Source organism: Tursiops truncatus, chromosome 5 (assembly GCF_011762595.2).
Source record: "Tursiops truncatus isolate mTurTru1 chromosome 5, mTurTru1.mat.Y, whole genome shotgun sequence".
NCBI lineage: Eukaryota > Metazoa > Chordata > Mammalia > Artiodactyla > Delphinidae > Tursiops > Tursiops truncatus.
This window is the reverse complement of record NC_047038.1, coordinates 42,469,743-42,491,096: the sequence shown is the minus strand read 5'-3', so window position 1 is coordinate 42,491,096 and position 21,354 is coordinate 42,469,743. Positions and strand designations below refer to the sequence as shown.

At 40.0% G+C, this 21,354-nt stretch overlaps 1 protein-coding gene across 4 annotated transcripts in view; it reads right to left on the bottom strand.

The window, feature by feature from the left end:
- C1QTNF7 (C1q and TNF related 7) overlaps positions 1 to 21,316 on the bottom strand; it is a 127,277-nt gene extending 105,961 nt beyond the window's left edge. For 3 of the 4 annotated variants that reach the window (XM_073805083.1, XM_073805084.1, XM_073805080.1), the window contains exon 1: positions 20,842 to 21,108. The gene's annotated coding sequence lies outside the window, so the exon portion shown is untranslated. Of the gene's footprint in view, positions 1 to 20,841; positions 21,109 to 21,167 lie in introns of those variants that run through there. The other variant, XM_073805082.1, reaches the window with a different exon arrangement.
- Positions 21,317 to 21,354: the final 38 nt, after the last annotated feature.

Sequence of the window (21,354 nt, the reverse complement as noted above, 5' to 3'; positions counted from 1 at the left end):
GTCCAGGGAAGGTGGAAGGCATGGGCAGATGGCAGAGAGGAACGATGTTGAGAATGACCATTGCTGTCCAAACCCCGCTGCACTTGTGCATGGAGCGTTTTCAGGTTACTGTCTGCTGTGGGCAACCTCAATTCTGGCTGCCCCTCCGCTATCTTCCTGCGCATCTGTGTCAATGATGACAGGCCTCATGCCCACCTCTCTCTGAAATGCTTTGTACCTTGCTCAAGCCCTTCTGCAGCCTCTGATATATTTTCACTTTTTCATTCATTTCATCCAGAGGTCCTGGAGCCAGGACACCACCTTTCACGGCATAGTTTTTGTCATTTTGCAGATTTCGAAGGAAGCACGCAACTCTCCAAGGATTGAATTTGTGCTTTATCTGGAGGCACGGGAGCAGGGTAAAAAGACTGTGGGCTTTGGGGTCATAGAGACTCAAGTTCGAATCTTGGTTTTGTCACTTATTGACTCTGGACAAACCACGGGGCCTCTCTGAATCTAATTTCCTCATCTGAAAAGTTTCCTCATCTGTAAAATGGGAGGCAGCCACTTTACAGGATTTTGTGAGGATTAAGAGCGGCCATCAAGTGATATATTTGACACACAGCAGAAAATGGAACAAATGGCAGTTAAAATGAAAGGAGTGGTGAGACATAAAGCAGACGGCATAACTGGTCAAGAGCCTGTGATGTATCTGAAATCATCAAGATGAAATTTATTTGATCAGTGCAAACAGTTTTTCACTATTTCCCCAAATTTAATTTGGAAGTGTACAAGATGTGGTAGACTCAGCTTTGGTTCAAATATGCTTAGGTCTCCCATATTCTAGAAATAACTTGTTTTGCTTTTGCTAACTCCTCACGCTGTCTTCCTCACTCTTCCCTTCTGGGGTCCACCATATTTGCTGAAGGATTAAGCTACGCCTGCTGTAGACTCTTCCTAGCCACTCACTCCTTCCTTTCAAGCCTGATTTCTGTTCCCACAGCTCTCCTGAAAAGTGTCTCTAGAGTTTAGAACATTATCAATGTGCTCACACCAGTGTGTACACATCCAGCCTCAACTCTGCAGCTTTCCACACCATTGGCTAGTAACTTTCTCTAAAACAGCAGTTCTCAACCTTGGCTGTATATTAGAATCACCTGGGGGGCTTTAAAAATTATTTACGCCTGGATCCCAGCATCAGGGATTCTGATGTAATGGTCTGGGGTGCAAACTGGGCTTTAGGTTTTTTCAAAGCTCCCTTGTTGATGATTAAGGTGCAGCTAAGGTTGAGAACCACAGCTAAGACTCTCTTTCTCTTTTATTTATATAATATTGTAAAGCTCTGTTTCACATCTTCTGAATTTCTTTTGGGGTCTTCCTCAAATCCTGTTCTTAGAGTGTGTTTTTCTGTAATAAAGGAGGCAAGTGTTGCAGTTAAGGCAATTTATAGTTAGAGTTTTTGCTATAGTGTTGCTAAAGGAAATCTGCCACTTGTGGTTAACCAGAAAGCTTACTGAATGCAGGTTCAAGGTACGGCTGGATACGACGGGAAAAGAATGAGGAAAGGAAGGAAGGAAAGGAAATCTTATGCTTTATGATCCAAACAATAACTCTGTTTATCTAATGCTTTCTCCTCTATTGCATTTCAACAGAAGTACCAGGAATATTAATCTTAGCTATGACTGATTGAGCACCATGGTATATCCTCATAACAACCTCAATGAGATGGATATTATTATCCTCATTTTTTACATCAAAGAAATGGAGGTGGGCAGAGTTAGTTCCCCAAGGACACAAGCCTAGAAAAATGACAAAACTGTGATTTTTAACTCGGGTCAAATCCTCTCTGTATTAGAATCCTAAGTAATTGATGCCAAATCTTGGAGAATTGCTTCCAAAGTCCTACTTGAGGGAGATATTCAAATACCTGAAATCATACTCGCATCTCCCATTAGTTTTCCCATCTCCAGGGGAGGACCTTGCAATCCTTGTTTGTGTGCTTTGGTTTTAATACTACTCATCCTCTGGTCACACAAGCTACCTCTACTTCAGCTTGACAATGGACCTATTGGCATGTGGTGTCCAGAGTCTAGTGTAACAGTGATAGCCTTAGGCATATTTTGGGATAATGGCTGAGTCAGTAACAATACAGAAAATCTGTGATGATGGTTACATTTCTATGTTCAGGAGAAAGTGTTGAAAATAAAGGACTAGGTTTTCATGGAGAGGGAGTAGTCTGAGATGGAGATACAGGTTTCTCTGCAGGCTTCAGAGGGAAGGTGACAGTGACAGAAAAGAGGAAATAGTACAATGTAAGGGAAGATGAGGAAACTGAGTATCTGTAGGGGAAAGTAGAAAAAGATTCAGAGAAACATTTCCTTCCTCCTTCCTTCTCCCCTCCCTTCCTCCCTTCCTTCTTCCCTTTATCTGATATTTTTCTCCCATGAACTTCACAGCTGTTGCTTGAACCCACATTCAGTAAACTTTTTTCCATACATAACTACTCTCCATATTTGATAAAAATCTCAAACCATTATTTTTTATTCCCACAAATATAATACATACAATTTTTTTTCTGAAATACTAAGGTCAGCAAATTAAGTATCTTGAGACTAATATAAACACATACAACTGCTGTTCTACTGACTTCCAGGAACAAAACAAAAACAAAAACTTTCTTATCAAGATGCTCTGGGTTTCCTTTTATTTGTGTTAGGGATTCGGAATTATAATCATCTGCCAGTAAGAATTTATACATTCTAGTTGATTGTCTACAAATAAAATATTGCTGGCTCTGCTTTGTGAGTTCTGGATTTGACATGACACTGACAATACTGTGGATTTCCTTTAGCAACCTCCTAGCAATGCCTTCAACTACAAATTGCCTTCATTATAAGATTTGCATTCTTTACTACATAAAACAATATTCTAAATAGGATTTGAGTGAGCTTTTAACACAATACAGCACTGGAAAGCCAGTGAGAGATTAATGAACTGTTGAAAAGAAAGCTGAGATATGGAGAAAACAGTTGCCTGGGTCAGGGCAAGAGGAAAGGAATTCATTTCTTCTCCTCCAGTACTTTACCCCAGCACACCAGAGAATACATGGATCACTTTAAATCTGAAAGGACTCTGCATTTGGTTGCCAGGAAGTGAAATTTCACACTCAATCACAGTAACCAAATTGGGTCTTGTGGTTCACATATTTTGCTTCCCTTTTGCCTCGGGGCTTTGACTTTTTAACTTCCACTTAAACTGCTTCATTTTGCACATTTCTTTTAACTTGCCTCAAATCCTGTGTAAAAGGGGCATTCTGACACTTATGAGGTTTGTACTATGTACCAGGCACTGCTTGGGGCACTCCAGTTATTGGAGTGTACATGCTACAGGGTATGAAGTGTAAAGATGAACAAACAAAAAATAGAATTTAGACTTCAGGGGTTGTTGTGGAGAAGAGGACAAGAGGAAAATGAAGAGAGGGGAGAGGACTTTGGAGAAGGTGATGGTTGGGATGAAAAGAGAAAGGCTGAGAAAGTAGAGGAAGAGAGAAATAGGAGGAGAATGCATGAAGAGGAGCTTACAGAAAGTGAGAAAAGAGAAGCTGTGTAGAATAATGAACTGAAGGACACAAAGAATAGGGTAGAAAGAGGGAAATGGCTGAATGGCATGGGCTGGATGGGAAGAAGTCTAAGGGTAAGGGTGGAAAAGAGAAAAAGACAGGAGAGGCTGATTATCTGTAGAAGATGTTGGGTGAGAAGGACATAATTGTATCCCCATCCCCCAAATGCAGAAATCAAAGCCCCAATCCTCAATGTGATTATATTTGGAGGTAGGACCTTTAAGGAGGTAATTAAGGTTAAATGAGGTCATGAGGGTGGGGCCCTGATCCAACAGGATGTGTGTCCTTATAAGAAGAGGAAGAGATCGTGTTCCTGTCCTGCTAGAAAGAAACACAAACCCACCCATTAGCAGAGAGGCTGTCTAAAATCATAATAAGGTCACAGACACCACAAAAAACAACACCAGATGCTGCCCTGCCCACCAGAAGACAAGATCCAGCCTCATCCACCAGAGCAGAGGCACCAGTCCCCTCCACCAGGAAGCCTAAACAACACACTGAATCAACCATGCCCACTGGGGGAAGACACAAAAAACAATGGGAACTAAAACCTGAAGCCTGTGAAAAGGAGACCCCAAACACTATAAGTTAAGCAGAATGAGAAGACAGAGAAACACACAGCAGATGAAGGAGCAAGGTGAAAACCCACCAGACAAAACAAATGAAGAGAAAACAGGCACTCTACCTGAAAAAGAATTCAGAGTAATGATAGTAAAGGTGATCCAAAATCCTGGAACTAAAAAGGAGAATATACAAGAAATGTTTAACAAGGACCTAGAAGAACTAAACAGCAAACAAACAATGATGAACAACACAATAAAAGAAATTAAAAATTCTCTAGAAGGAACCAAGAGCAGAATAACTGAGGGAGAAGAACGGATAAATGACCTGGAAAATAAAATAGTGGAAATAACTATTGCAGAACAGAATAAAGAAAAAAGAATGAAAAGAATAGAGGACAGTTTCAGGGACTTCTGGGACAACATTAAATGCACCAACATTCGAATTATAGGGGTCTCAGAAGAAGAAGAGAAAAAGAAAGGGACTGAGAAAATATTTGAAGGATTATAGTTGAAAACTTCCCTAATATGGGAAAGGAAATAGTTAATCAAGTCTAGGAAGAACAGAGAGTCCCATACAAGATAAATCCAAGGAGAAACATGCCAAGACACGTATAAATCAAACTACCAAAATTAAATACAAAGAAAAAATATTAAAAGCAGCAAGGGAAAAACAACAAATAATACGCAAGGGAATCCCCATAAGGTTAAGAGCTGATCTTTCAGCAGAAACTCTGCAAGCCAGAAGGGAATGGCAGGACATATTTAAAGTGATGAAAGGGAAAAACCTACAACCAAGATTACTCTACCCGGGAAGGATCCTATTCAGATTCAACGGAGAAATTAAAACCTTTACAGACCAAAAGACAACCCTCAGAATGGGAGAAAATATTTGCAAATGAAGCAACTAAGAAAGGATTAATCTCCAAAATTTATAAGCAGCTCATGCAGCTTAATAACAAAAAAACAAACAACCCAATCCAAAAATGGGCAGAAGACCTAAATAGATATTTCTCCAAAGAAGATATACAGACTGCCAACAAACACATGAAAGAATGCTCAACATCACTAATTATTAGAGAAATGCAAATCAAAACTACAATGAGATATCATCTCACACCAGTCAGAATGGCCATCATCAAAAAATCTAGAAACAATAAATGCTGGAGAGGGTGTGGAGAAAAGGGAACCCTCTTACACTGTTGGTGGGAATGTAAATTGATACAGCCACTATGGAGAACTGTATGGAGGTTTCTTAAAAAACTACAAATAGAACTACCATATGACCCAGCCCAGAGATGGAAACGGCCTAAGTGTCCATCATCAGATGAATGGATAAAGAAGATGTAGCACATATATACAATGGAATATTACTCAGCCATAAAAAGAAACAAAATTGAGCTATTTGTAATGAGGTGGATATACCTAGAGGCTGTCATAGAGAGTGAAGTAAGTCAGAAAGAGAGAGACAAATACCGTATGCTAACACATATATATGGAATTTAAGAAAAAACAATGTCATGAAAAACCTAGAGGTGAAACAGGAATAAAGACACAGACTTACTAGAGAATGGACTTGAGGCTATGGGGAGGGGGAAGGGTAAACTGTGACAAAGCGAGAGAGAGGCATGGACATATATACACTACCAAACGTAAGGTAGATAGCTAGTGGGAAGCAGCCGCATAGCACAGGGAGATCAGCTCGGTGCTTTGTGACCTCCTGGAGGGGTGGGATAGGGAGAGTGGGAGGGAGGGAGATGCAAGTGGGAAGAGATATGGGAACATATGTATATATATAACTGATTCATTTTGTTGTGAAGCTGAAACTAACATACCATTGTAAAGCAATTATACTCCAATAAAGATGTTAAAATGAAAAAAAAAAAAAAAACCTTTACAGACAAACAAAAGGTAAGAGAATTCAGCACTACCAAACCAGCTCTACAACGAATGCTAAAGGACCTTCTCTAAATGGGAAACACAGGAGAAGAAAAGGACCTACAAAAACAAACCCATAACAATTAAGAAAATGGTAATAGGAACATACATATTGATAATTACCTTAAATGTATATGGATGAAATGATCCAACGAAAAGACATAGACTGGCTTAATGGACACAAAAACAAGACCTGTACATATGCTGTCTACAAGAGACCCACTTCAGACCTAGGGACACATAAAGACTGAAAGTGAGGGGATGGAAAAAGATATTCATGCAAATGGAAATCAAAAGAGAGCTGGAGTGCAATTCTCATATCAGACAAAATAGACTTTAAAATAAAGACTTAAAAGACAAAGAAGGACATTATCTAATGATCAAGGGATCAAACCAAGAGGAAGATATAACAATTGTAAATATTTATGCACCCAACATAGGAGCACCTCAAAACATAAGGCAAATGCTAACAGCCATAAAATAGGAAATCGACAGTAACACAATTATAGTAGGGGACTTTAACACCCCACTAACAGCAATGGACAGATCATCCAAAATGAAAATAAATAAGGAAACACAACCTTTAAATGATACATTAAACAAGGTGAACTTAATTGATATTTATAGGACATTCCATCCAAACACAACAGAATACATCTTCTTCTCAAGTGCTCATGGAACATGCTCCAGGATAGATCTTATCTTGGGTCACAAATGAAACCTTGGTAAATTTAAGAAATTGAAATCGTATCAAGTATCTTTTCCGACCACAACGCTCTGAGACTAGATATCAATTACAGGAAAAAATACTGTAAAAAATACAAACCACATGGAGGCTAAACAATACACTACTTAATAACCAAGAGATCACTGAAGAAATCAAAGAGAAAATCAAAAAATAACTAGAAACAAATGACAGTGAAAACACGAAGATCCCAAACCTATGGGATGTGGCAAAAGCAGTTGTAAGAGGGAATTTTATAGCAATACAATGCTACCTCAAGAAACAAGAAACATCTCAAATAAACAACCTAACCTTACACCTAAAGCAATTTGAGAAAGAAGAACCAAAAAACCCCAAAATTAGCAGAAGGAAGGAAATCATAAAGTTCAGATCAGAAATAAATGAAAAAAAAATGAAGGAAACAATAGCAAAGATCAATAAAACTAAAAGCTGGTTCTTTGAGAAGATAAACAAACTTGATAAACCATTAGCCAGATTCATCAAGAAAAAAGAGAGTAGACTCAAATCAATAGAATGAGAAATGAATAGGAGAAGTAACAACCAACACTGCAGAACTACAAAGGATCATGAGAGATTACTACAGGCAACTGTATGCCAATAAAATGGACCACCTGGAAGAAATGGGCAAATTCTTAGAAAAGCACAACCTTCTGGGACTGAACCCGGCAGAAAATAGAAAATATACACACTGATATTGAGACAGTGATTAAAAATCTTCGAACAAACAAAAACCCAGGACCAGATGGCTTCACAGGTGAAGTCTTTCAAACATTTAGAGAAGAGCTAACACCTATCCTTCTCAAAATCTTTCAAAATATAGCAGAGGGAGGAACACTCCCAAATTCATTCTATGAGACCAACATCACCCTGATACCAAAACCAGACAAAGGTGTCACAAAAAAAGAAAACTACAGGCCAATATCACTGATGAACATAGATGCAAAAATCCTCAACAAAATACTAGCAAAGAGAATCCAACAGCACATTAAAAGGATCATACACCATGATCAAGTGGGGTTTATCCCAGGAATGCAAGGATTCTTCAATATACGCAAATCAATCAATGTGATACACCATATTAACAAATTGAAGGAGAAAAAAACATATGATCATCTCAATAGATGCAGAAAAAGCTTTTGACAAAATTCAACACCCATTTATGATAAAAATCCTCCAGAATGTAGGCTTAGAGGGAACTTACCTCAACGTAATAAAGGACATATATGACAAATCTGCAGCCTACATCATTCTCAGTGGTGAAAAACTGAAACCATTTCCACTAAGATCAGGAACAAGACAAGGGCGCCCACTATCACCACTATTATTCAACATAGTTTTGTCAGTTTTAGCCACAAAAATCAGAGAAGAGAAAGAAATAAAAAGAATCCAAATTGGAAAAGAAGTAAAACTGTCACTGTTTGCAGATGACATGATATATACATAGAGAATCCTAAAGATGCTACTAGAAAACTACTAGAGCTAATCAATGAATTTGGTAAAGTAGCAAGATACAAAATTAATGCACAAAAATCTCTTGCATTCCTATACACAAATGATGAAATATCTGAAAGAGAAATTAAGGAAACACTCCCTTTTACCACTACAACAAAAAGAATAAAATACCTAGGAATAAACCTACCTAAGGAGACAAAAGACCTGTATGCAGAAAACTATAAGACACTGATGAAAGAAATTATAGATGATACAAACAGATGGAAGGATATACCATGTTCCCGGATTGGAAGAATCAACATTGTGAAAATGACTCTACTACCCAATGCAATCTACAGATTCAATTCAATCCCTATTAAGCCACCAGTGGTATATTTCACAGCACTAGAACAAAAAATTTCACAATTTGTATGGAAACACAAAAGACCCCGAATAGCCCAAGCAATCTTGAGAAAGAAAAATGGAGCTGGAGGAATCAGGCTCCTGGACTTCAGACTATACTACAAAGCTACAGTAATCAAGACAGTATGGTACTGGCAAAAAAACAGAAATATAGATCAATGGAACATGATAGAAAGCCCAGAGATAACCCCACGCACATATGGTCACCTTATCTTTGATAAAGGAGCCAGGAATATACAATGGAGAAAAGACAGCCTCTTTAATAAGTGGTGTTGGGAAAACTGGCCAGCTACATGTAAAAGAATGAAATTAGAACACACTGTAACACCATACACAAAAGTAAACTCAATATGGATTAAAGACCTACATGTAAGGCCAGACAGTATAAACTCTTAGGGGAAAACATAGGCAGAGCACTCTATGACATAAATCACAACAAGATCCTTTTTGACCCACCTCCTAGAGAAATAGAAATGTAAACAAAAATAAACAATTGGGACCTAATGCAACTTAAAAGCTTTTGCACAGCAAAGGAAACCATAAACAAGACCAAAAGACAACCCTCAGAATGGGAGAAAATGTTCACAAATGAAGCAACTGACAAAGGATTAATCTCCAAATTTTACAAGCAGCTCATGCTGCTCAACATCAAAAAAACAAACAACCCAATTAAAAAATGGGCAGAAGACCTAAATAGACATTTCACCAAAGAAGATACACAGATTGGCAACAAACACATGAAAGAATGCTCAACATCACTAATAATTAGAGAAATGCAAATCAAAACTATAATGAGTTATCACCTCACACCAGTCAGAATGCCCATCACCAAAAAATCTACAAACAATAAATGCTGGAGAGGTGTGGAGAAAAGGGAACCCTCTTGCACAGTTGGTAGGAATGTAAATTGATACAGCCACTTCGGAGAACAGTATGAAGGTTCTTAAAAAAGTAAAATAGAAATACCATATGATGCAGCAATCCCTCTACTGGGCATATACCCTGCGAAAACCATAATTCAGAAAGAGTCATGTACCAAAATGTTTACTGCAGCTCTATTTACAATAAGCAGTACATGGAAGCAACCTAAGTGCCCATTGACAGATGAATTGATAAAGAAGATGTGACACATATATACAGTGGAATATTACTCAGCCATAAAAAGAACCAAAATTGAGTTATTTGTGGTGTGGATGGACCTAGAGTCTATCATACAGAGTTAAATAAGTCAGAAAAAGGAAAACAAATTCTGTATGCTAACACATATATATGGAATGTAAAAAAAAAATGATTCTGAAGAACCTAGGGGCAGGACAGGAATAACAATGCAGACATAGAGAATGGACTTGAGGACATGCGGACGGGGAAGTGTAAGCTGGGACAAATTGGGAGAGTGGCATGGACATATATGCACTACCAAAGGTAAAATCAATCGCTAGTGGGAAGCAGCCACATAGCACAGGGAGATCAGCTCGGTGCTTTGTGTCCACCTAGAGGGGTGGGATAGGAAGGGTAGGAGGGAGATGCAAGAGGGAGGAGCTATGGGGATATATGTATACATATTGCTGATTCACTTTGTTATACAGCAGCAACTAACATACCATTGTAAAGCAATTATACTCCAATAGAGATATTAGAAAAAATAAAATAAAAAAATAAGGAGAGGAAGAGATACCACACCAGATCTCTCTCTCTCTCTCTCTCTCTTTGTCTGACATGTGAAGACATAGAGAGAAGCTGGCCATCTGCAAGCCAGAAAGAAAGTTTTGGCTGGAAACCAACCCTGCTGGCACCTTGATCTTGGAATTCCATCCTCCAGAACCACAAGGAAATAAATTCCTTTGTTTCAGCCCCCAGCCTGTGGTATTATCCTGTTATGGCAGCCTTAATGGACTAACACAAGGCATATGGAGATTTAAAGTTAGCAGAAGCAGCCAGGAGACTCACTGTTCACCCCACCTTGACCATCTCTGGGCACATGGGCAGTAAAATACATTTTACTTTTCTCCCTGAAATTCAAGAGGCAGAAGGACTCTGGCTCTGTTGGCAAGGGGATCATGTATTCACGTACATATGTGTCACTAAAAACTGATGGTGAGGCTTTGGGTCTCATTTGTAAAATAGGATTAAACATAGTACCAACCTTACAGCTGTGTTGGGAGGATTAAATGAGGGTTTATCTAGATGTATACCTCTGTGTAGGAAGAGCTCTCTGTTAGCTATTGTTATTAATAGTGTGTGTGTGTGCAAAAAAAAAGAAATTTTTTTGAAGGGTGAGGGCTCCTGTGGTTTCCCACATAGCAGGAAAATGGGAACAGTTTTTATATCTCTAGATTATATTAGGTTGAACCATATGACATTGTCATTTCTATAGGTCAGAAACACAGCAAGTGTTTTTAAAATTGGAACGTGTCACATAAAAATCCAGATATGTGGATTTTCTTGAAAAATCTGAAGATCTGGCACCATAGGGTCACATTGCTCCTGGACACCCCCCACTGGAGCAGGTGGTGACTGCCCATGTTAGGCGGAGCGTGTGGTTTCAGGCCTCCTGGGTCTCTGCCACATGCTTATTCATTCATGCACAACAGCTTGGTCCTGTAGATTTAGGATTGTCGTCCCTGATGCAGCATATGGTGCAGAGCTACGCTAACGTGTTGCTGACAACAGCCAGAGAAATGGGTATATTTTCTTTCGCAGGCAAAAGCATGAGGTCAGCAATGTAGATTTGTGTAAGCAAATGGAAAGCACAAATCATCCCAAACCAAACATCTTTGGCCTTTGAATAATCAAAACAACCAGGGAGAGGCACTCTGGATTTCACTCATCATTTTGCTTTGACAACATGGTGGAAACACTTTCATCTTGGCCGAAATTCTTTCCCTTGGCCGGTTTACATTCATGTGCAAGTCCATTCATTGAGTATCTAGTGTGTGTCCATTCCTCTTGCTTGTACTTTTGTTTCTAATCCCCTACTAGATGTCAGTTTGTCCAGTGAGAAGAAATCCCCTAAGACAAAGAGGCTGAGGTAAAAAATTAGCTGGCCAGCCAAAACTATCAGGCTCCTAACATTAACTAGTATTTGTATTTCACCCTCTGACTTACAAATTTTTCTCACATAATATCTTATTTATGATACCAATGGGCCCACTGGAGTAGGTACTTATTGTTCTCATTTTCAGTGATGAACAGAGGCTCAGAGCATTCGAATAACTTGCCCACAATCACACAACCAGGAAGGGTTAGGACTGAAACTACCACACAAGGAGATCACGATTCCAGATTCTTCATTTTTTTAGTAAACTAGGAAGAAAAGCAGCACCACAGCACGGATGAAAATAGGCTTTGCTGTAACTAAGTTAAAGAATAATCTGAGTGTCTTAGTTGTTGTTGTTTTTATGAGATTGGCTGACTAGCAAAGCTGATGCAAATTTAGCATTAAGGAAAATAGAGTATTTAGATCACAGACAGTAATAGCTCCCCTGTGCCCTAGGCTGTCAGACAGTATCCAGAGTAGTAGTTAGTGCAGCTCTGGAGAGTATCTGCTTCTCCCTAAGGCGTCACTAATCAAACTCTACGTTCTTTCCTGCTAACCTTAGATTGGGTTCAGATTTTTTCTCAATACAGGGCTCTGTGTAGCTGTTACCCATCCCAGGAAATTGATATGGAGCTAGCACTAGATGTGAAACTCATCTGGTATCCGGTGTTCAGGTATAGATGTCATTTCAAAGGAGGCATGAATATTTTTGGTGAACCACATAGTGTCTGGGGAAATTCCTTCCTGCAAGTCCAGGGATACCCTAGAGAGAGTTAGGAAGGGAGGTGGTGGTGGTCTTTAAATATTTAAGAAGCCAGAGGAAAGAGGTGGACTTCTTGCTACTGATAAAAGCAGAACAAGGACCAGGAGAGAACCACTAAAAAAGAGCTAGATTCTGGCATAAGAAAGAACTTTCTGGTGACCAGTGGTATTTTAATGGAAGAGGCTGCTTTATTAAGTATAAGCTTTTGGCTATGGCTGGTGTTGAAGCTAAAGGTAGGGTCTGTAGTGTGGATAAATTCTCAAAGTCTTTTTGGAGACCATTTTATCTCAGACTCGAGGACAAACAGGAGGACGACCAACAATTTCTGTAATATTATAAGGACACCACACATAAACTGTTTTCAAGAAATGAGAGTTTTAAGTCTCTAAATGATATCGGAATTATATTAAATTGCCATTTTTTTGTTGGTAATAGAATGGTTGAAGGTCAGCAGTTGTATATGGCTCAACATAATTTATACAAAGGCAAGGGAGTAGACTCAATTCTTTAGACCTATGTCATATGGAGAAAAGGGATGCATGAGAAACTGTGAAGACTTCACTGTGCATAGCTTTTGGGTTGTTCTGGACTGAATTGGGCTTCCCCAAAAGTCACATGTTGAAGTACCTCACCATGTGACTATTTGGAGATACCAACTTTTAAAGGGGTGATGAAGTTCAAATGAGGCCCTGAGGATGGTTCTTAATCCAATCTGACTGGTATCCTTATAAGAAGAGGAAATTGGGACACACAGAGAGATACCAGGGATGCTCTGCACAGTGGAAAAACCACGTGAGGACACAGTGAGAAGGCAGCCATCTGCAAGTCAAGGAGAGAGGCCTCAGAAGGGATCAAACCTATGACACCTTGGTCTTAAACTTCTAGCTTCCAGAACTGTGAGAAAATAAATTTCTGTTGTTTAAACCACCTAGTCTGTGGTATTTGGTGCAATGGGTATATGGATATATGGAGGGGAGCAGTAGGGGTGCAGGGAATGAGGAAGGTGGGTAAGAGACAGATTTTCAAAGCTCCCCATGACAATGCCAAGGAATATGGTCTTTATTGTGAAAGAAAAGAGGGGATGCTAATGATCTGAGGAACTGATATGAACACCTGTGATAAAATGGGTTGGTAATTCAAAGAATCCCTAAACTGAGATTCTACTGATGTTAAATTAGATTTTAGAGTGGCCAGGGGTCAAAATTACTCCTAAGAAGTCTTTTCTAAAAAAATTAATGATGTAAGAAAGAAACTGAAACAATCACTTACCAGTTTAAGAGAATAAGCTGCTTTGAGGTGGCAAGGCCACCAGCTAAAGTTTTAATGACAGCTCTCAAATATCATTAGTGTACATCTGGCAGGATGCGTTTTAAAGCAATGACATCAGCTATGGTTTTCTGTTATTGGTAGTATAAGAAGGCACTAAAAGTGTAAATATTTAATACTGGTTTGTAATTAGCTTTTGATGGATTAGGACTAACTTCTTTCCCTTGACTTAGAGGCAGAGACAGACAAATGCATGTTCGACTTTGAGCTTCCTTCTAGCTCTGTGGCCTTCGACAAGTCACATTACCTTGCTCTAATCTTTCAAATGGGATTAAGTCTCCCTCTCTGCTTCCTTGCAGATGAGTGATGAGATGGGGTAAAATGTCATTCCATGAGATTATCAGTATGTCAAACAGAATCACGCTATGTTCATGGTGGGAAAAATCTCTATTTAAAACAAATGTTATAGAAAACAGCCTTGTGGTTGCCAAGGGGGAGGAGAGTGGGAGGGATGGGTTGGAAGTTTGGGATTAGCAGATGCAACGTATTATATATCAGATGGATAAACAACACGGTCCTGTTATATAGCACAAGGAACTATACTCAATATCCTGTGATAAACCATAATGGAAAAGAATATGAAAAAATGTATATATATATATATATATATATATATATGTATATGTATAACTGAATCGCTTTGCTCTGCAGCAGAAATTAACACAACATTGTATATCAAATTTACTTCAATTAAATAAATTAAAAAAATGTTAATTGGAAATGTCTACTGAAGAATTAGTTAAGAACAGAGCTCTGGTAGAGAATAAGGAATCCTTTCCAGGACTCCATGTGGCAGGGTGGAAAATGTATGGGTTTTAGAGATGGGAACAACTTTAAATACCTACTCCATCCCTTAGTGCTCATAGGACATTGGATAAGTGACTCACCTCTCTCATCTGAAAAATGAGGACATGTAGTAAGTACATGTAAAGTACTGGCACATAGTAGGTTCTTAATAAAAAGCCTCTACTAAACTCTTGTGGCAAACTGAGCAACTTTGGAGAAGCCATTTCATCAATTATTGGGACATGCATTCCACTGTCCATTATTGAATACCTATTGGGTATGCAACAAAATAACTTAGGGAAATATTTATTTGTGTGTGTTCTCCACTCCCAACTTATCCCAAGAATGTTGCCCGGCGTTTTGTACTTCCTTGTTTCAAGGTTGTATAGGCAGAGCAGAAAGCAGAAGTTTCTTGAAAATAATACTTTTTCCTTTCTTTTCTGAAAGTCCAAGCCCAAGAGTATATAGTGGGAAAGGGGAGAATGCAGGGCCTTTGATGGGAGATTTCCCCAGACCTGGAGGGACTGGGGGTCAGATATTGTGGATCTGTGAGAAGTGGAAACGCTCACTCTTTGTGACCAGACCTCAGACTAGGATTGCTCAGACCCCAGGTTCCTGGCTGGACAGTGACTGACAGTTCCCAAGCAGGGCTGGAAAGCACAATCCACAGACATCAAAAGGACAGGCAATTTATAAAAGTGGGCACAGCTGACGTGAAGGAAGACCTTGCCGGTACCGGTATCTGTGGGAGTAGGAGGCTGATCATTTCTGAAAGTAAAGTTTCTGCTGCCATTAACTCTTAGAATCAAATTTAAGTTGTATTAAATAAAATGGAGAAATATGAAATTTCTTGCAGACCTGTGTCTGTAGATTGATTCACACCTACTATAATTGTAAGGCACTGGAAAATCTAAAGATGAATTCATTCCTACTCTCTGAAACTCACCCTATGTGGGAACTGGCGGAAGTCAAATGAGCCGTGCATGAATCACTGTCATTCAAAGCACCACAAGATCCTGATGTGGTATCACGCTGCAGGAAGAGTTTTCAGTCACAAGAGGTAGACAGCTGAATTTTGCAAAAGGCAGACAGCCAAGAGGATGGATAAAAATTTCCCCTGAAGGGATATATTAAAATACACTCTCTCCCAATCACTGTGTGCCGCTACCACTGTTATGTAATTGCCATAGTTGTAAACTCATAAAAATTTTGCAGACTCTGAAGTTCTTTAGGAAATATGCCTGTTTGATATGAAGTCTGGAAACTGGTGATGGAATAGGGAACTGTATGGTTAGTGATTTCCATAAAAGTGCTTAGAGTTTATCTCCATGGAGATTGAAAGCTGAGAAGGCTCTCAGAGGTCAACCAGCTCCTCTTGGACCTTCCATTCCACCCCCTGTCATCTTAAGGGTTAAATCTGGATTTAGTGAGGCCTCAAGGTTGTTGTTTTGAAAGACCACTATGACAGTCAAGGCTTTGGTGTAGCAGGTTTAGGAGACTGGGTCCAATGAGCATCTTCATCCCTTAGCTGCTGTGGCACCAACTACTGCCATCTCCCACCTGGACAAACATCTCTTCCTAACTGGAGGTTTAGTCTCTGCCCCTGCTGTACAGACCGATTAACCATCTTAAATTATTATTCTAATGAACCACCAGGGAGTTACGTTCTTGTTACTTTCTTTACAAAGTTTTAATGATTCCTCCATTAAAAATATCCAAACTTTGTGGTTTGGCATTCAAGGCTTTCTAGGATCTGATTCCAGCCATGTTTTTCTTTTTTTTTAACCAAGTCTTTTTTTTTTTTATTTTTCCAGAAAATAACATAACTTTTTATTCATTATACATTTCTATAACAATATAACACTATTTTCCAACATTTTCTAGCTTAATGCATTTTCTTACATTTTCTTTTTTAGAATTTTCTTAATTTTTTTTCTATTTGTAAATTAATATATAATTGACATATAACATTATATTAGCTTCAGGTGTACAACATAATGATTCAGTAATTGTATATATTGTGAAATAATCACCACAATAAGTCTAGTTAACATCCATCACCAATTGTACTTATAAACTTTTGTTCTTGTGGTGAAAACTTTTAAGATCCAACCAAGTCTTTTGAGCTCATTTCCCTCTTCTTTCTATGCACACCCTTTGTTCTACCAGGGAGGCTTTCCTGCTACTCCCCACATTGGTCTCTTTCATACTTTTGTTGATATTCTTTTCACTGCCTGAAATTCCCCTCCCATTAATCCTTATCCATTCTTCAAGGCCAAGTGACACATTATCTCCTCTGAAATGTCTTTCCTGGGTAAGGGATACAGAGCATCACATGGACTTGAGTTTGAGACCATACTCTGCCCCTTACTTCCTGGAAGACTTCTGGCAGGTTACTGCTTTTCTCTAGGGCTCAGTTTGTTCATCTGTGAAATGGGCAAGTCAACACCCACCTTGTAACCTTATAAAGGACACATGGGTTATCATATTGTAAAGTACTCAGCACAATTCCTTACACTTAGTATATGTCAAAAAATGTTACCTATTACTCTGATTATTCCAGGGACACACGGTCTCCTTTTCTCTGAATTCCCATTCACTTTGAACCCCTCTTATAGCCTTCCTTGTAAACCTAATTTTGCATTTTAGACATAAGAGCACACATTTTATTTTCTCCACTCAATTGATGACTCCTTGAGGTGGGATCGTGTTTTATCCTACCTTTTGCCCTTGCTTTGCCCTCTATACACAGGCTCTCAAACCATAGGCAGAGGTTGGCCTTTTGGGTGTGAAAGCCAAGAAGGACAAGAATTTGCTTTGCTGTTACTTTTCTCTTCCTTCTAAAAATTGACAATAGTTTTAAGAAAAAAGTCAATTTCCTTTGACAGGAGAATCCCAGTTTGGGGGCTTTGGTTTCATAGAAATATGGAAGACAATTTGTGAAGTGACTGGTGGAGATTGATAAATTTCAAGTAAATCTCGGGAAACGTCATTGGCTTGAAGGCCATATAGCCTCGACTCACTGGGCCAACCCAATCGTTTTCCAGCATGCATTCCGAGTCGCATGGTTTGTATGATACTCTTCAGGGAAAAGAAGTCGTTTCATATTCTAACATGTTGGAAACATTAGAGTCTAATGACCCACTCATGGAGAGACAGAGGACATGTTAAGGAACTAAAACATGTGAGAATTCCTGCAGTAAAGAAACAAGCATCTAATAGATAGTAAGAATAACTAAAATTCATGGAGCTCTTATATGCCAGACACATTGATAGTAGGCCCTTTTCATGAATTCTCTAATTAAATCCTCAAAATGCCCCCATAAGAATGTATATAATGATCCTCACTTAACAGATGAAGAAACTGATGATTGAATGGGTCCAAGTTCACATGGCAGTTAAGGGGTGGAGCAGGGATCTGAAGTCACATGTTTGTGACCCGAGAGTCTGAGTTCTGGTCCTCTGTGGTGTATAGTTTTTCACTTTCACAAGTTTGCCTGCCCAGGAAATACTTTTGGTTATCCTCTTATTAATAACCCATGAAGCTGGTATTCCTTGAAATGCACTTGGGGAAATAGCACCTCAACATCCACAGGGAAGCAGCCATGACCTTTCCATCTCTGTGCCTTTGTCCCCTGGCTTCTGCCTGGATGCTCTTGACCCTTTTGTCTTTCCCATGATATTTTACACCTCCTCCAAGGTCTAGTTCAAATGCAACTAGATGCTGTCTTTGATTTCAGCAGCCTGATTTGCAAAGCCCCTCTTTGTGTTTGCCATGAACTTTCCAGGCTGTTACCATTTGGTCTCTCTGTCAAGGGTCAAGTTCAAAGAGCCTTGATAAAGGTTCTGGCACTGAGTAGACACACAAATAAGGTTTATTGAATTGTGATGGTGTCTTTTTCCCAGGCGCCCTAGGGGTTGATTCCGGAGTCTGGGGCTTCTCAGGTCCTGATCTACAGACTTGGGGTGTGAGGCTGTAGCTGGCAACCTGGGCTAAATCTGGTTGAAACTCTTTACAGGTTCAGACAGCGTGGCTTCTGCACTCCCTGGCAGCTCATTAGTTAATACTCTCCTCCCTTGTCCCTCACATATGTTGCCTTTCTCTCAGCCTCTCTGAGGTGAGGAGGAACAATTAGGTCACAATGGGCTGATCATCAGTGTCCTTTTCGGTACAACCCTGACCTGTCCTTTCCAGGGCTCTGTCCAGGTTTCATCACAAAGCCCCAAGTGACTGCGCCTCAGATGAGTCAGCTGGCTTGGGGCTTCATTAGAAACTCTAATTGCCTTTTTTTTTTAACATCTTTATTGGAGTATAATTGCTTTACAATGGTGTGTTAGTTTCTGCTTGATAACAAAGTGAATCAGTTATACATACACATATGTCCCCATATCTCCTCCCTCTTGCGTCTCCCTCCCTCCTTTTTTGTTTTTGTCCTCTTTGGGGCCTCCTCGGGCCCAGAGGTGGGGCCTGGAGGGTCTGGCTTCTAGAAATGCTGCCAGCTGCCATGGGAGCCCAAGATGGGAAGTGCACACTCCATCCCTGGCAGTCACCTCACGCCACACTGCACATTTCGTGGCCGCACCCATCCCCAGGGTGCACTCAGGCGCCACGCAACCCCTGGCCATCCCAGCTCTCCGGCTGCCTGCGATGAGGTCACAGGGTGGGGTCCTGGAGATCCCCCTCCAAATAGGGTGGGGGCTTCCCCAACTGGCCTGGGAATGGCCAAGAGGACGAGAAGGAGGAGATGCTAATCATCTTGTCTGTCCAACCCACCGTTCCCTTTCTTGAGGTTGCATGGCTGGCTTGGACAGAACAGGAGGGAGAGAGGGAGAGCAGAGAGGGTCTGGGAAGGAGCAAGACAGTGAAGCCACAGGTGGGGTCCCTCACTTCCTCCATTCACAAATGTGGATTCTTTCTCCCTGCGACCTTGCCATGATTTGATGGAACTCCATTCTCGGTTTTCTACAATCACATCCTTCTCTCTGATCTGAATTTCTCTCCTTTCCCTGAGATCACAGAAGGCAGGGGACGTCGCTGTAATCCACTTTATGTCATCAGAATTTGACACACAAGGAAAAACAGTCCAGAAACAGATCAACAGCTGGTACAGCAAAGCAGGTAGAGCCCTTTGCACCCCAAGAGCCACGTCTTCGGGGCAGCATCTTACTTCCTCACCCAGGCCTAACTGGCTTGTTGCTAGAGTTTCTGCAGCAGTGGGTTTCACAGACTGAGGTCGCTTAGATGTCCCAAACCACTCAAGCTCCAGCAAACCTACAGGGCTTTCTGAGTACATGTGTGTGCGTGAAGAATGAATGTGAGCTCTGCTAAAATCGCACCCTGCTGGGGGGATTTGCAGATCTCTGTGGATATCTAGTTTTTTGCACCTGGAATTCTGCTTCAGAAAGAAAGATGGCAACACTGATAACAGAGACTTTCTCAAGGAAATAATAATGACACAGCAGACATTTACTTGCCCCTCCACCTAAAACCACAGGATGCTTCTCCTATGACCCATGCATAGAAAAACCAGGACTGTCTTAGGCTCTCTGCTCCCTATCTGTTTCTGAGGCACAATCAAGAAGACACAGCCACCCTATTCAGATGAGAGCATTGCCAGTCAACGAAAACGTCACAGATTTTGAGTTGAACTTTTTCACTCTGCCCAGGACACAATATCTATAACGGTCCTCTCATGTCACTCCAAAGGAAAAGTCAAACGATTTATTTAACTTTTAAAAAACATAGGCTGCAAAAGAAGTTTATAAGAAGTCAGAGTAAGCACACTTCAGAGACCTTCTGGAAGGATGTTAAAATCTTCCATGGGAAAGATTTCTGAGTTAATAGAAAGATCATAGCTCCGGAAGTTGAGCTGCATATCATAGGATAAGAAAACATAGGTAATCTGACCTTTGCAATAAATGAGCCCATCACCACACTGGTGAATGCTAGGCACATCAGATTGGAGATTTTGAAGATCTACACATACTTTCTGAGAGAAATGCCATTTTTCATACAGTCAAAAATAGTTCACAGCTATTCCTGCGACAAGCGGAATAGAAAGTAGGAGAAAACACTACAGCTGAGGTTTTCCAACCTCTGACTTATCATTTGTTGACATACTTTCTACAAGTTCCCCATTTCTCTACAAGTAGCTGTCTTAAGTCTTTCCAGTAAATATTGTTGACAAAGGCCAAATAGAAGGGAAAAAAACTGCAGTGAAAATAGAAGCTTACCTTTTCTAGGCATTGCTGACATCAAACCTTGCCCCAAATCATGAGGGTTTCTTGCTTTGGTTGTCCCATGAGTTTAGAAACCATTAAAAAAGTTTACAGCAGAAATATGTGTTTATCATTCAAAGCAGCTTCAAAACAACACAAAAAAAACTTGATGAAAAATAAAGTGCCCGTCTGCGCGTGAGAATGCTTTTGAAGCTTGGAGTTCATGCTGCTGTGCAAAGTTTTGCAACTGTCTTCCTCAGTTTAAAAGACCTCCCTCTCCTCCCCGGCACTTGCCAACTTCTATAATTTAAAGCAGCTGTGATCCTTCCCATAATACTCACATTTCAAAGAGCTTAATATATACTCTTGTTAGGAATCAGTGGGAGTGGGTGACGTCCTTCTGCAAACCTCAGGCTGAGGCAAATGAAAAGCAAGGGTTTCAGATATCTAAACAGTTCTGTTTCTCTCTTTTATGCATCGCTCTTCTCACTGTGTTCCTTCAAGTGGCTTTTGCCTTTTAAAGTGATG